The 14,834-nt window shown below is 41.9% G+C and overlaps 1 protein-coding gene across 1 annotated transcript in view; it reads right to left on the bottom strand.

Annotated features, from left to right (window-relative positions):
• LOC132140881 (double C2-like domain-containing protein beta) overlaps window positions 1–14,834 on the bottom strand; it is a 121,216-nt gene that overhangs the window by 70,352 nt on the left and 36,030 nt on the right. The gene's annotated exons all lie outside the window — the stretch shown is intronic.

Below are 14,834 nucleotides of genomic sequence, written 5' to 3'. Positions count from 1 at the left end.
TTAAACCATGGATAAAAATTGTGATATTCCTTAAAGTTTTTATAAACTATATTATTATTATTATTATTATTATTATTATTACTTAGTTAAATATATTCTACTGTATAATAGCAATACATTTTTGATTAGATATGCAATGAACATCAGAAAGCCCAGTGACCATCAAATTGCAGTAATCAGTAAATCAATGAACAGAGAAGCATAGTTTGCATGATTTATGCTGCTGTGCATGCGGGGAACCTTAGTCCTGCCGCAGTCATCACTTTCATCTTTTAAGGGAAACTTAAGGGCTAGTTCATCGTAAAATTTAAATTCTGTTATCAATTACTCACTCTCATGTCATTCCAAACCCAAAAGACTTTTGCTCATCTTTGAAACACAGCTGAAGCTATTTTCAGTGAAACTTGATTTCTGTCCCGCCATTGAAAGTCAGTGCAACCAAACATTTCAAGATTCAAAAATATTATAGACACATCATACAAGTAATCCTTATAAATAGAGCAGATTAATCCACTTAAGTATTCTGAAGAAACGTGATTGATTTATGATGAACATTTAATTTTATGCTTTTATTCACATATAAACATTGATCAACATATGGTAAACATAAGCTATAACCACTTAAGAACAAACCTCATTGGTTCTTTAACATCAAGCAAGCATGCTTGAACTTCTATTTACCAAATTTGATGTGCTTAATGTTTGTTGAACAATGTTTAGCCTATATCTAATGGAACTGAGAAACTTAGATATAACTGGGTGTAATGGTCAAAACTGTAAAACCTAAAAGGAGGATGAAATTTATTTTATAATAGAAAAAGAATCCTTAAAATACATAATCTTTTCATATTTACTGTTTCTATGGTTGCATTAGTGCTATCACAGGGATTGACTGCAGTTACCTGTGCATTCAGACATTATTTGATTCCTGTCTGCTTGTGTATGTACAAAACAATCTGAATCACAGCTGTTGGTAAATACTGCCTGTGTGAATGGAGCCATAGAAATACACAGAGAGGAAAAAAGAATGCGCAGAGAATGTAAAATAGAAGGGTAGCAGGATTATCCATCTATTAAAATTTAAATCAATATATTGTTTTCTGTAAGTGAGTAAACAAGATGATTTTCACATAATTTAGAAAGAAAAATTCTAGGCTACAAGCTCCAGTTCTCAAAAATCCCGGGAACCATTGTTCTTTATGTTTTTTTTTGCCTTATTCAAGTGTTCTCTTACGAGAGCTCTCTCGTACTGCGTCTTAGCTAAGACGCTATGGGAAAAGTCTCTTTTCACGAAATACTGAAGCAAAAAATTATCCTTAATTTTGTATTTTTGTAAAGCGCATTTGCAGCAGTACACAGCCATAGGCGAGACGGCTCGCTCGCTCATTGGCTGTTCTGCGTCAACTGCACAGCCTATCGAGCGCAGGCTCATGCAGCATCAGACCAATAAGGGAGCTTCGCGCCCTTCATGCCATTTCCCGCCGAAACGGGTGTGGCCCAACCTATAAAAAGAGCTCGAAAAGGCTGACTCACCTGATTTTTCATCTCTTCAGTGAAGTTCACGCATCGCTGGATCACGAAGGAAGCAAGCGCCGTCTGATAGGCATCTCAGCGGGACGAGCCACTTCTGAAGCTGCTGGCCTTCGCCGCCTTCCACTGCCGTTCCTGCTGCACTCTCCGGCGCACATATCCTTTCAATTCTGTTATATCCTACTGTTCTTTATGCGTGTGTGTGTGTGCTCGCCCTGCGACACACACTCGTAAAAGAGCTTGCGTCTTTTTCAAGATGCCTTCCTGCGGCTCGTCAGAGCCCCACTCAGCGAGGCCTTTTGTCTTTTTCTCTGAGCCTGCATTCTCCGCTTCGCTGAGGCGCCGTAAAAGCGCCGCTTCCAGCGGATTCCGGAACCGTCTTCAGCTCAACCGAGCTCGCCGGTTCGCCCTGCTTCACCGGCCTCCCCTGCATTGCTTCCCGTTGGGCAGCGCCCGCTGTTTGCCGCCGCGTCGTCTGAGGAAGTCGATCTCAGGGCCGCGTCGGGGGAAGAGGACACGCGCTCTCTGCTAGCTTCGGGCAGTGAGGGCTGGGCGAGCTCCGATCGCGCCATCTGCTCAGAAGCCCAGCAAACGAGCTGACATCGAGAAGGAGCCGAGGCGAGTGCTCACGCTGGCCGCGACGAGTCTCGGCCTCGAGTGGTTTGCACCAGCGCCCCCCTCTCGTTCCCGGCTGAATGGTAGTTTCCTTTCGGATGAGCGTACTTCTCAAAGCCCGCCTCATTTCTTCCTGAGCTTCACGAAGAGGTGGCAAAGGCTTGGAACGCTCCATATTCAGCGCGAACTCGTTCGTCTGTCTCACTAGCATTCTCCACACTGGATGATGCTAAAAGCGGGAACTACCAGTCACTTCCGCCGGTGGAACAGGCGATAGCGACGCGCCTTTGTCCGCCCTCTGCTGGACGGCGGACGAAAGCGGTGTTGCCATCTAAAGCCTGCTGCATGACGTCACCTCTGCTGCTGAGCCGGCTGCGTCTGCACTACACACGATGGCTGCTTCATCAAAGCGCCGGTGTACGAGTTCCGCTGTGGCCGAGCTCTCACCCAAGCGCGCCGCTGTTTCAGTTCCAGGAATTGTGACTGTCTCAGCGTTTTCTGCAACGCGCAAGCCTGCACAGTTGCCCGCTTGCCTGCACCCAAAAAAAAAAAAGCCGTTATCACGACAGCTTCAGCAACGCAGCTCGAGATCCCCATTTTCGCTCTACCGGCCGTCGCTCCGCGCCGCGGGGACCGCGGCAGAGGATTACGGTGAGGCCGGGAGCCCTGAAGCCATCCTAAGAAAGTGCCGGTGTACGAGTCGCCGCGGCCGAACTCTCACTTAAGCGCGCCGCTGTTTCAGTTCCAGGGATTGTGACTGTTTCAGCGTCTTTTGCAATGCGCAAGCCTGTGCGGTTGCCTGCTTGCCTGCACACAAAAACCGTTATCACGGCTACCCAGATATTTCCAGAAAAGGTGTAATTTCTGGTGTTTCAGCGAGTCGAATGTGGTAAATGTGCACACTCGCAGCCCACAGTTACTCGCAGACATCACGAGTCCCACGGGACCCGCTCAGCCCTCCCCCAATCGGTTAAGCACCGGGACGGGGTCGAGGAGGAGCGATCTGCCCGCTGTGATCAACGCGCTCCCCGCCTCAAATGCCACAGGTTTAACGCCCATGGTGCAGCGCACCCAAGCGCCGCCGTTGCCCAGTCAACAGAGCGCGCTTCGCATCCAGCCCTTAGCCATTCATGCAGATGCATGGTCATGGTCGCTTCCAGGGGTTTCGGATTGGGTGCTAGGCATTATAAAGAGAGGCTACTCGCTACAGTTTTTTCGACGCCCTCCGCGCTTTTTAGCGCGCGTCGAAACTACGGTCAAAACAGATGTAGCACACATACTTCGGGCCGAAATATCAAAACTGTTGAGCAAAGGGGCTATAGAGCCTGTGTCTCGAGCTCAAAGCGAGGGGGGGCTGTACAGAAGATACTTTCTGGTGCCCAAGAAAGACGGGGTCTCAGGCCCATACTGGATCTAAGACAGCTGAACAAGGCATTGGAGAAACGCAGTTTCAGAATGCTTACGACCAGGAAGCTCCTCGCGCAGATTCGCAGAGGAGACTGGTTCATGTCAATAGATCTGAAGGACGCGTATTTTCAAATACAGGCTGATTCTGGCTCAATCACGAGCAGAGCACAGGGCCGTTTTACTCGATCACCTCGAGAGGCTCGGTCTCAGTGTCAATTGGACGAAGAGTTCGCTGAACCCCAGTCAGACGATACTGTTTTGGGGTATAGCTCTGAACTCATGTTCCATGACGGCGTGGCTGTCACCACAGCGCACGTTGGGCATTCAGCACGCAGCAAGTTCTCTCCGCTGCAGCGCGACCGTGGGTATATGGCCGACTGCGTCTCAAGGTCGATCAGGGCTGCGTCACAGCCCTGAAGCCCTGGACAGCAAACGGCTGGTACCAATCAGGTGTAAGCCTGGGGACTTCCTCGAATGTGAAGATGGTGTCGACGGACACCTCCACTTCGGGATGGGGAGCGCTGCTCGAGGGCAGACCGTCCTTTGGCCTGTGGTCAGAACGGGAAAAGCTCCATCATATCAACTGTCTGGAAATGCTGGCAGTGGAGAACACGCTGACGCGCTTTTGTCCCCGAATCAAGGGCCGCCACGTCTTAGTCCGTTCGGACAACATGTCTGTGGTGTCCTACATAAATCGCCAGGGCGGTCTCGGGTCCCGAAACCTGTACAGGCTGGCGGAACGCCTCCTGGTTTGGGCTCAGCGCAACTTGCGCTCGCTGAGGGCAGTTCATGTGCCTGGGCTACAGAATCTGGGTCCAGACAGGCTGTCCAGAGACAATGTTCCCACGGGCGAATGGTCTCTACACCCGCAAACAGTCCGGCTGTTGTGGGAGAGATTTGGCAGGGCGGAGGTGGACCTCTTCGCGTCCCACGAAAACGCTCGCTGCCCCGCGTTCTTTTCCAAGAACTAAAGTGAGCTGTCACGGATATTGGCCGTGCTGCCCGCTTTATGCTTTCCCTCCCGTCTCCCTCCTTCCGCAGGTGATAGAACGGGTGAGAGAAACGAGATGTTCAATACTGCTTGTAGCACCTTTTTGGAAGAACCAACCGTGGTTCCCAGATTTGATGCAGTTAGCAGACGTCGCCCCGTGGCCAGTGCCGTTGAGGAGGGACCTCCTCTCGCAGGCCAGGGGTTCGATTTGGCACCCTCAACCGGAGTTGTGGTCCCTCCATGTGTGGGCGCTTAACGGTTACCCGCTGATCTCTCAGTGGGAGTGCTAAATACCATCACTCAGGCTAGAGCTCCATCGACACGACGGCTGTATGCCTCGAAGTGGTCGGTGTTCTCCAGCTGGTGCAAAGCTCGGGGATGTTCACCCCTTAGTTGTGAGGTGACGGAGGTTCTCTCCTTCCTACAGGAGCTGTTGGATAAGGGCAGAGCCCCATCCACGCTCAAAGTTTATGTGGCGGCCATCGCAGCGTTTTCTGAAACAGCGCTCGGTCAGTCAATAGGAAGGAACGATTTGGTCATCCGCTTCCTTAGAGGAGCTAGGAGGCTGAATCCTCCCAGACCTCCGTCAGTCCCTATGTGGGACCTCGCGGCGGTTTTGGAGGCCATGAAGGGTCCCCCTTTTGAGCCTATCCAATCAATTAGCCTCCAGCATCTGTCGTTCAAGACAGTATTCTTGTTGGCTCTCGCTTCAGTGAAGCGTGTGGGTGACCTGCACGCGCTCCTGGTGAGCCAGTCGTGCTTGGAGTTTGGGCGTAAAGACTCAAGGGTCATGCTTAAACCTTTTCGGCCGTTTTCGGGCTCAGGTTATTGCCCTGTCTGCCCTGTCGGTGTCAGGAGAGGATAGAGACTCGAGTCTTCTTTGCCCTGTTAGGGTTTTAAGAGCTTATGTGTCTCGCTCCGCTGTCTTTCGACAGACTGAGCAGCTGTTTGTCTCGTTCAGTGGACATTCCAAGGGAATGGCTGTTTCGAGACAGACTCTATCCAGATGGATAGTTGACGCCATAGCATTAGCTTAGGCCTTCAGTGCCCAGGACTCTCTGTGAGTCCCCCGGGTGACTGTGCACTGTAAATCCTGGGCGTGGCTTCAGGTTTATTGGTGTGTGATCCCTGCACGCATGGCGTTTTACATGGGGTTCCCGTAGCATCTTAGCTAAGACGCAGTACAAGAGAGCTCTCGTAATCGAACATACTCGGTTACTAACGTAACCTCGGTTCTCTCTAGAAGAGCGAACGAGTACTGCGTTCTCTGCCGTGCGTACGATTCACTCTGGTTCGCTTCGGCGGTGAAATAAATCAGGTGAGTCAGCCCTTTCGAGCTCCTTTTATAGGTTGGGCCACACCCGTTTCGGCGGGAAGTGGCATGAAGGGCGCGAAGCGCTCGATAGGCTGTGCAGTTACCGCCGAACAGCCAATGAGTGAGCGAGCCGTCTCGGCTATGGCTGTGTACTGCTGCAAATGCGCTTTACAAAAATACAAAATTAAGGATAATTTTTTGCTTCAGTATTTTGTGAAAAGAGACTTTTCCCATAGCGTCTTAGCTAAGACGCAGTACTCGTTCGCTCTTCTAGAGAGAACAGAGGTTACGTTAGTAACCGAGTACGTTTTAACATTTTTTGTTTTCCACTGACCACACATAAAAAATTTTTTCTCAAAAACAAAATCATGTACATACATGCTGCTCACATATTATTATAGCCCAGTTTGTGCTGATTACAGTGAGATTAGACTTTAACCATTTAGATATTTATAAGAAACTGAAAAAACCACAAATGTCAGGGCATGAAAAAACTTCTCCAGGCCCCAAAAATACCCTTAGACTCCAGAGGGTTAACTTCAGGAAATGCTGCTATATGTTCATGTCAGCTAAAGAACAGCATTACACAACCTCACTCAACCTGTAATCATACACACACACACACCCCTCACTTAGTTTCCTACTCTGGACCACTTTACACTTCAACAATGTCCACCTGAAGTGCATTTCCCATCGACAGATTATGATTGAGAGGGAAGGCCAACCTGCAAAAAATACCTTGACATTCTCAGCATTTCTGGCGTATGATCCACATGAACCGAAATGGCTTCTTATTGAGGATGATTACTCTCAAGGATAAAACGCAACCTTGCAAATGAGATGTCTAACATTGCGATTGCTTTGATCAGAACAAACGTGTTCTAAATTTTTGTCCACATAACAGAAAATGGAAGTAATGAGCTTGCCGGTGAACAGTCGTCTGGGATTATGTTTTCCTGTGGTTAGCTGCCAGTTTCCCAGCTTTTCAGGACAGACGGCATTCTGGCCTCTGCCAGTACAGCGGAAGGAAACCAACAGTGCTGGAATTAGCAAAAAACAAAATTGTATCCACTCTATCCTTGTTGGGTTTGTTATTTTGGGCTGCACACATGACCATAGTCTGGGTTTCTCTTTATTACTGCATCTTAAAATCTGAATTGGATGACAGGTGGTAATTAAGAGGAGGTATTCTTGAGGAGATATATTTAGACTTGAAAAAGGCACTGTAATTAAATACTCTATTAATTTGTGAAAACTCAAGATTCACAAACCTTTATTTTTTCCTTCTGCCAGATAATAAAATTCCCTTGCAATGAATGAATAGTTATATCTATTGATCAGAATGCGTGTTTACACTTGGTCACATCATGCACTTATACTAATCAGATAACTGTCTTACCAAGTGCAAATACCCTCCAAGATATAGTCAAGTTTTCTCCAATTAAAGATGAGATTAGTACTAGGAACAAAGGACAATAAGACTTTATTTTATAAAAGAAATATACATATATTTATCGGTATAAAAAAATATTTATATATATATATATATATATATATATATATATATATATATATATATATATATATATATTAGGGGTGTAACTGTACGCAAAAATCACGGTTCGGTACGTACCTTGGTTTTAAAGTCACGGTTCGGTTCGTTTTTGGTACAGTAAGGGAAAGAAATGCAAACATTAAACTGCAGGTTGTTTATTACTATACACTTTTTAAAAATACTTTTTAATAAAATATATATATAAAAAAAAGTATAAGAAATAAAATACTGCTGCAAAGTTCTCCACTAAATAAAATACTCTCAGTCTCAAACCAATATCATATAATAAAATAATATAATAATAATAATGAAAAATATAAATAAATAACTATGATTATAGTGCAGCATTACCAATCCCAGCTTGTAGGCCTGCTTCACCAGAACCGTGCCGTGCCTGCTGCTGTAGGTGACAGGGAGGCCGCCGACGGACCAGGCTCTTGTCTTCATGACAACAATATCTATACTTCATGTTGAGCATAAATATAAAGCCTACTGATAAAGGACACCGTCAACAGTATTAACGGCAAAATAGACTATGTTTGACAGGTGCAATATTTGAAAATCGATAATTATTAATTTATTTTTTAAATTACATTTATATCTGAATTTATGTCAACCTATAGACTTTCAAACATCAAAGTGTCTTGAATTAATATGTATTTGTGTACAAAATGACATATAAACATAATTTCCTATTCTATTTTGCCTGGAAACGCTTCCAAAACGCTTGCGTGTCGCGTGAAAAATAGGCGTCGGTTCTATTTCTAGCATGCACGCGTTTTCCGCGAGATCTCACGCAGGCAGTCTGCAAGCTCTAACCTGTTAAAATGGGAGCCGAATTAAAAACGGACACGCCACGCAGCTGAGACGCTTGCGCCACGCATCCAGTGTGTTGCCGGCCTTAGAATCAGTTGCAGAGACTTCCGCCACTTAATATGTTCATTTGGAAACATGAAAATGTACTTATGTTCCGCGCACAAATTATTGCATTCCGTCATTCGGTACACACGTGCACCGTACCGAAAGCCCTGTACCGAAACGGTCCGGTACGAATACACGTACCATTACACCCCTAATATATATATATATTATATATATATATATACAGTACAGACCAAAGGTTTGGACACACCTTCTCATTCAAAGAGTTTTCTTTATTTTCATGACTATGAAAATTGTAGAGTCAAACTGAAGGCATCAAGGGCTATTTGACCAAGAAGGAGAGTGATGGGGTGCTGCGCCAGATGACCTGGCCTCCACAGTCACCGGACCTGAACCCAATTGAGATGGTTTAGGGGTGAGCTGGACCGCAGACAGAAGGTAAAAGGGCCAACAAGTGCTAAGCATCTCTCGGGGAACTCCTTCAAGACTGTTGGAAGACCATTTCAGGTGACTACCTCTTGAAGCTCATCAAGAGAATGCCAAGAGTGTGCAAAGCAGTAATCAAAGCAAAAGTGTGAAGTGCCTTCAGTGTGACTCTACAATTTTCATAGTCATGAAAATAGGGATGTCCCGATCAGGTTTTTTTGTCCTCGAGTCCGAGTCATTTGATTTTGAGTATCTGCCGATACCGAGTCCCGATCCGATACTTCTATAATACATAAAAAAAGAATAAAGAAGAGCGAAAAACAGATCCAGGATGTTCAATAAATTACATTTTGAAATATATTCAAATATAAAATAAGCTATTTTAAATAGGCTAGTAAAAATATTTCAAAATCTTACTGTTTTGCTGTACTTTGGATCAAATAAATGCAGGCTTGGTGAATAGAAGGGACTTCTTAAAAAAAATTAAAAAAAAACCTTAACAAGCTTACTGTTCAAAAACTTCTGACTGGTAGTATAGGCAACTTTATTTTTTTTCTAATTTCTAGCTTTTAACTGGCTTAGAAATCTATAAATGCTGGACAATAACAAATAATAATGATTTGTTTATATACTACAAACACTGTTTATCACATAATAATGCAGAATAGTTTCTATACTGTAATAAATACTATGTCAATCAGCACTGCATTGTTCATACTTTATTTATCACCTGCTGGAGATGACTTGAAGAACAATTTATTGTCGTGATCGTATATTAACGTCTTCGTGTTTGCATAAGTTTCTGTTTTCCTGTGCGCACCACAGCATAGCTGGACGCTATTGTCCATATTAGGAATTTCCTGATATCAGCGCGAGAGCGCGCTCCGGCTTCGAGTATGAATGAGACACACACTGCATGAGAGTTTAGCGCTCTGTGATGTTCGTCTCGCTGTATCCTGAGTCCGAACGAAATATCAGGTCATGCGCAAACTATCATGTCTCTTTGAGTTTGAATCTATATTTATTCACACCAGCTCTTGAAAACAAAGTGATGTCATGCCGCACGCGTCGCTGTTTCTGTGTGGAGTCAAAAGGGTCTAACTCTGTGCCACCGCATAACAAAAGATGTGTTAAAAATTAATGAGAATATATATATATATATATATATATATATATATATATATATATATATATATATATATATATATATATATATATATATATATATATATATCCGAGTCCTGATCGGGAGGTAACGTCCGATTCCGATCGAGTCTGAAACCCAGGATCAGGCCCGATTAAAAAGTCTTCTGGACATCCCTACATGAAAATAAAGAAAACTCTTTGAATGAGAAGATGTGTCCAAACTTTTGGTCTGTACTGTACTCATTTCAGTTTTAGTATTTGTTACATACTTTTGTCATTTTTATTAGTTTTTTTTCATCTTTATTTTATTATCATTTCAGTTTTATTTTATATAATTTCAGTACTTAAACTTATTTCCGATAGTTGACAATGCAGAATTTCTAATTTTCACTTAAGATTTTCATCTAAGACTTTTTATACATATTTATATTTCTATTACCAGTTTTTAAAATTTGTTTTATCTAACAATAACATTTTTTTAATGGTGTTAATGTTGTTTTGAATCACTTGACTATGACCAGACTATAATCAGTAAAAATGTTGATAACACTTTAGTATAGGGAACAATTATTCACTATTAACGACTTTTCCCCTCAATAAATTCCTAATTTGCTGCTCATTAATAATGAGTAAGGTAGTTGTTATGTTTAGGTATTGGATCAGATTAGGGATGTAAGAAAATAAAATTGTAAGAAAATAATAATGTAAGAAAATAACATTGATATAAATGCAAATTGTTTACATTTCAGGGCAATCATGCACATTTGCATAGACTCCTCCTACTCTGCACTTTGAGTTTAATGACCGAAAAAAGGACAGGTTTGCCACAATATTTTGATAATGTCCCATACATACATACATTTAAGAGGCCAATAATTCACAAGCAAGCAATCACGGATGGCACACATAGACTGCAACTTTGGAGTGTTCAACTGAAAATGTTGTTGCTCTGCATTTTCCACAAAGCAACCTCCCAGAACACCAGCGACTGCAGATCAACCCTGTTTGCATTGTGGTGTCAACTTTTGCATTAGGGGAAAAATCTAGTTGATTATTATCATGCAGTGCAAGCTATTTTTTATCTTCCTGTTTGTGAAACAGATGGATTTGAAACTCCTGTCTTATGAACTGATATACTGTACATTCTTGTCTATGTGTAATAGGTTTCTGGTTAACTTTATGGCGTATGTGGATTGTGGAGCAATGGAGATTGCTAAGAGTGATATGTGTGACACAAGTCATTCCATTGATGGTCTTTTGCTTGCTTCGAGGATCTCATTTGTCCCCTCATCTTCTGCAATACCCCCACACATAGACCTCCCATTGCCACTCATTTATGACCAATAAGCCAACGTGAAAGGGATGTAGGCCACATAAAGGTCCTGGAGTTCAGATTGCAAATATATTTCTGCACTCTTTGTTCTGTACACATTTATAGCTAAATATGAGAGAAACATTCATATGATAGTGGTTCATTACTACAGATGGTAAGTGTGTGGCTCCCGCTTTCTATTATGAGATTTCATCTTAATGGAAAATGTGTGACAGTTTTATTTTATTTAGACAAGTTCAATTTCGTAAAATCACTTGTGACCTTCAGTGCAAATGACAAGCCAAACAATACAAAACGCATCCAGACAGAACAAAAGATCTATCATAATCCCGGGTTTGAAATGAATTTCTGCAGTATTTTCATTATTGCTGATGTTTTCTAGGGTATTCTTTTAAGCCTCCAAAATCTCCCTTGTCCTCACAAATTGATTCATTTTAATTTTACACAATTCAGAGAGGAGATTCCTGTTGTTGAGGTTTAAAAATATGTAACTGCTGACAATCAGTGTGAGTTGTTCTTCAAAGACTTCTTTAATTTGAATTGTCTACCCAAATAACAGCATAGGAGATTACACACATAACAACAGTAAACTTCATTTAACAAGATATGAGTGGTGTTTGATGCAAAACTTACCACCATTATGCTAAGGTGAACTGGGTGGTTGCTATATGGTTGCTAGTGTATTCTGGATGGATGCTTACTGGCTCATGTCAACAGAGCGCACCCTCTAGATATGGCTTAGGTCTCTTCTTCAAATTTATATAGGGCTTTTTGCTGCTAGGTGATAAGAAGTTCACATAAGCAGCACACATTTCCTCAATAAACTGTCCAATTTAAAGCCTCATTTGTTCAGAATGCAAACGGTGCTGGACAATTTATGCACTAGTGTTTTTAGTGTAATTTTGTTAATGAAAACTATGATGAAAAATGTTCGTTGACCAACTTTTTTCCCCATGACTAAAACGAGATGATGATGAGTCAACAATAAAATCTATAAAATATAAAATGTTCAAACATTCAACCTAAAAATCCAGACTGAACAGAAGAAAAATAAAATAAAAAAATAAACGTTTACTTCGGCCACTTCAATGGAAACATCATTAGATGTTCAAATGTTTGAACATTCAATCTAGGAATGGAGATTAAACAGAAAAATTCAATTATTTTTAAATATACAAAACAAGTCTTGCATTTAAAAAAAACATATGATGGAGATACAAAGAGCAGATAAATTACAATTTATATCAGGGCTTTTCAATTAGTTTCATTTGAGGGCTCGAATTGAACATTTGAAGGGGGCCAATGGGGTTGGGGGCCATCCCAGTCTCTTTATGGGGGATCTATAAAATAAAAAAGTAAAATTAAATGCATATTCAGCAGTAAAATGAATTAATATTACCAACAGCAGCGTCTATGAAAGGTTAACATTGTGTAGTCTGTCCAAAAAAAAAAAAAAAAAAAAAAAAAAACAATCATTCACACATTTTCTGTAATTAATTGTGACTAACTGATTATTAAAATATTGTCAGAATTTCATATTGAACCTTCAAATAAATGCAGAAACAAAAAAGATGGAATATTTTAAATATGTTTAATGATATCTCTTTACCAAGTCTCTTTATTAATAACACATTTCTGATAATACTACTGATGATGTCTCTATTAAATGCATCTTCCTCTAAATTTTAGACATTAATTATAGCCATTCAGCATTTCAGTATAATTGAAGTGTTATTTTTAACATTTATCTAGGCTTGAAATTTCTTTTTCTTTTCCGTGATTTCCATCAATGACAGACTTCAGCAAGTTTCACTTTAAAAGCAGCGCTGTCGCTTTAACGTGCAGACTTTCAAACTATCACCTTCGTCCACTCTGCGCTATTTCTCACCAGACATTATGACCGAAAACACTGTCTTTATACTCGTTTAAACTAGATTTGTTGATATCTCATAACTCCCTTAAACAAGCACTTGTCATTGCTGCCGCCTATTGATGTTGCGGTCTCTGGTATATTGTTGTTGTTGCTTCTATTCCTTTTCTTTTTCCGGCTGGCCCGGGCCAGTGTTGCCACCTTGTGGTCAAAATAATTGGTGCATACACAATATAATGCATATGTGCAATCTGCACATACTCTTCTCAGGGGCCAGATGAAGATGATTGGTGGCCAATTGAATAGCCCTGATCTGTATATTAGAGAGAGAAAGAGAAAGAGAAAGAGAAAGAGAGAGAGAGAGAGAGAGAGAGAGAGAGAGATTCATTTGGGGCTGGGCCCCGGTGTGATTGCAGTTAAGTCTGGGATCCATTAGTCTTGCTCTCTATCAACACCCTGAGAGAAGAAAAAGTCTGCTCAAAGGCTCTAACGATTTTCTCACTGATGGCAAGGGCGGCTGAGGAGATGAGAAGCAAATAACTGAATTAAACAGCATGGCTGAGACACTGCAGTGAGATCACATTTCTATGATGCATTTTACCACATGGCTATTCATGAATCTGCAAAGAAGTATGAATGGCTCACAAAAACATCTATTGTACAGAAAAGAAGCTAGCCATATGGACACAGAAAGGAAGTGCCAAATCCCTGCAATAATAGCATTTCTTATCTCTGTCACGATGGATGGACGTGCTTGCGATCGGTGTCCTTGTCATGTAATTGCCCTACCAGAACGGATGACCTGACAGGCACTTTGATGAAAGGTTAGATATGTGCTCGGGCTGTATGAGAGGCTGGACTCAGCTATGGTGTGACTGATCCGAGCAGGACCAAAGGCCGTTTCAGCCTCAGACAGCACTGCCCACGGACCCCCGACTGACCGTTAAAAACAGACAGTAAACAAAACTGGCCGAAATACAGGATACCAGGCAGTAATCTGGGTGGACAGGTTTTTATCACTTCATCTGGATATGAAGTTGTGTTTACAAAGTAGAAGATTGTTATAATGAGTAGGGCTGTGAATCTTTCAGAAGACAGCGATTCGATTCCATTCAGGATTCATAGGTTTTTGATTTGATTCAAGAATGATTTTTGCACATTTAGAACAATTGAATTCGATTCGCTTCACAATTGAATTCGATTCGATTATAACGATTTGATTTTGCATTCTTTAAGTGGATTCACAGGATTATTTAAATGCTTCCCCTAAATTCTTAGGCAGGGGGCAAATTACACAGCAGCCTTCATGGTTAGAGAACCATAGGTTAGAGAAGAAATCAAAACAAGCAAAAAAAAAAAAAAAAAAAAAAAAAAAACTCACTTTTGTCCATTGTTGGATGATAGTTGTTTTCCCGCATATGGTTCATGTGCTCCTTGAGTTTGTTTGTCCTGAAGCTTGTGGCTGCAGTTAAATGCACTTGCATTTACTTTTATGATACAAAATAGAACAGTCACTTATGTTTTCAGAACAGGACAAAACATCTGATATGAGGAAAAAGATCTGTGTATTAGTTTGAATGCAGTCTATTAGAGCTGCCAGTGTCTACGATCTCATCAGTAATAATCAAATCGCAATAATGCTGAGAAAATAGAAAAAGCCATAACTCTTGATTATCTGTAAACTTTCGATACTCCCAAATACTGAAAGTGTTTTGTTTATCACTTGTAATTGTCTTTCCCCCCTTAATTACTTTATATTTGCTT

The sequence above is a fragment of the Carassius carassius genome, chromosome 5, assembly GCF_963082965.1.
Source record: "Carassius carassius chromosome 5, fCarCar2.1, whole genome shotgun sequence".
NCBI lineage: Eukaryota > Metazoa > Chordata > Actinopteri > Cypriniformes > Cyprinidae > Carassius > Carassius carassius.
The sequence above is the reverse complement of the archived record's forward strand: the minus strand, read 5'-3'. Positions and strand labels throughout refer to the sequence as shown.